Source organism: Pantherophis guttatus, chromosome 1 (genome assembly GCF_059756535.1).
Source record: "Pantherophis guttatus breed Tessera chromosome 1, ASM5975653v1, whole genome shotgun sequence".
NCBI lineage: Eukaryota > Metazoa > Chordata > Lepidosauria > Squamata > Colubridae > Pantherophis > Pantherophis guttatus.
Genome location: NC_142063.1, coordinates 285,283,191 through 285,285,368, shown reverse-complemented (window position 1 = coordinate 285,285,368; position 2,178 = coordinate 285,283,191).

Genomic DNA, 2,178 nt, shown 5'->3' with positions numbered 1-2,178 from the left:
GAGCCCTTCCAAAAAAAAAAATCCCTGCCTGCGTTCCGGGATGTGTTCGAGCCTTTTTCTGCCCTATTAGGCGGGTCTTTGAATTCCCCGCCAAGAGGAGGCTTCGTGCGTATAGTTGACTGCAGGAGTTGATGCAACTTTTTCCTTCCTCCCGTTCCAGAAAGGGAAATAGGATTGTTTGGGGCTCTTGATTCATTTTAAATTATTATAGCGGTTTTAAAAGTGATGGAAAATCATGATGTTACCTGGCTTGAATTGTTTTGGGAAAGTGTAAAAATGTTAATCTTTCCAATGCAGTAGATAAGAGTGTCACGCACAATTTTAAATCTGCTTCCCGAATAACCCATATGAAGAAGCCTTGGACACAGACACACTTACAGGAAAACGTGCACACATAACCAGATTTTATTGGCCAAGGGAGGGGCCCTTCCCAGAAGAAACTCCTTGCTATTTCCTCCTAAAAATAGAAATGCAACCTAAATAAGAATCTTTTTCTATATTACATAACTTTGAATCTCCAAACTTGGGAGAAGAACTTGAACAAATGTGTTCTTACATGAGTTGCTTTGCACTAAACAATTATGCTACCAATTTAATTCCCACAGTGCTCTCCAGAAATGCTAGTAAGATGTTATACTGTAGAAAAAGTATTTGTATCTTGCCTTTATTATTTTACAAAAAAATTCTAGGCAGTGATTATAAATCATTGAAAATGTTAACAAAACCTAGGCAACAGTTGGAGGACCTTGCCTACAATGTTATAAGTACTGTAGGTGGTGGGATTGTGATATTGAAATAAACTTGCCAGATGATAACTACAGCACAATTACTAAGTAGGAAGAGTTGTGTCTGTTGGTGAACTATGTAATTCTCCTTCCATTTAAACTCTACAGTTGCAGTTATAAAAGTTTATTTTTCTGGGCATAATATTGAAGCCTTTAGATTCCCATACATTATGTCTTAGCTGCCAAAAATAAAAGTTAAACTTATTCAACGTATTATTTTATGGCCATTTATGTTGCATGAATATTTGTGGAGGTTTCTAAATGTGCCCCCATATGTGACAAATTAGTCTTATTTGTTATCATACTTTCTATCAGGGCAGTTTGACATGAATATGAATTTGGCAGAGTTAGTAGTTTAGTGCCTTTCAGGAACTCAGACAAGAAAGGCAGAATAATATTTGATTTCATGTACTGGATTCTTCCCTTTAATCTCAATAAGAATGATAAGTTAGAGATAAATTTGGGAGGGACTCTGACCTCTACACAAGGCTGTTGGAAACACATGTGACTGAAACCTTATATTTTGTCTTTTCATTATCTACTGGCATATTTAGAAGTAAAGGAAATATTACAATGATGCTATGCATTTGAAATGAAGAGGAAGAAGTATTATGTATGTTCACTACTTTAATTTACTTATAAAGCAATAAAGGTGGAATAAAAAATTTAAATGTTTAGTGTGAGCAATATTACTCCTAGAAGAAATATTTCTGGAACTTATATTCATGGAAATGAATATAAAACAGAATCACTAACAGGATGTATTTGGGAAGCTCAAATGTTTGGCTAAGAGGGCTTCACAAAATACTGGTTGCTTCACATCAACCAATACTAACACATGCTGCCCATGATTTAGAAAGTATTAAATATAGGACAGGCATACTTCAAAGTGGTTTGGAAGATGTTATTTGGAATGCCTGTAAATGTAATACTTGTCTGCTACTAATCAAAACAATGGGAGGAGTCTTCTGAAAATGAGGTGCTGAATAGCACATTGATCTTTTTCTCCTGCCACCAAAGCTGTTTCTTTGGCGGCACACTCCCCAGATTCAAATGGGAGCAACTAGGAATGACCCAAGAAAGATGACCTTTGGATAACCGTGGCCATACCTGAGAAGAAGAATCTTGACAGCCATTCAAGTCAGCTTTAAAAGTACTACACAGCTGAATCCAAGGTTAGCAGCATATTTTGCTCACTTTGCTTGATATATCCAAGTGGAAGGTAGCCATTCATAAAGTTAACAAGATCAGTTTGCCCACCGTACAGTCTTTTAAGCAAAGGTTACATTTTACATTTGTACCCTTAAAGACTCAAAGTACTATTGTATTGCATTGTATTAATATTTTATATTATTCCAGTAGTTTTAACTGGAAATGGAACTATGGATGGTGC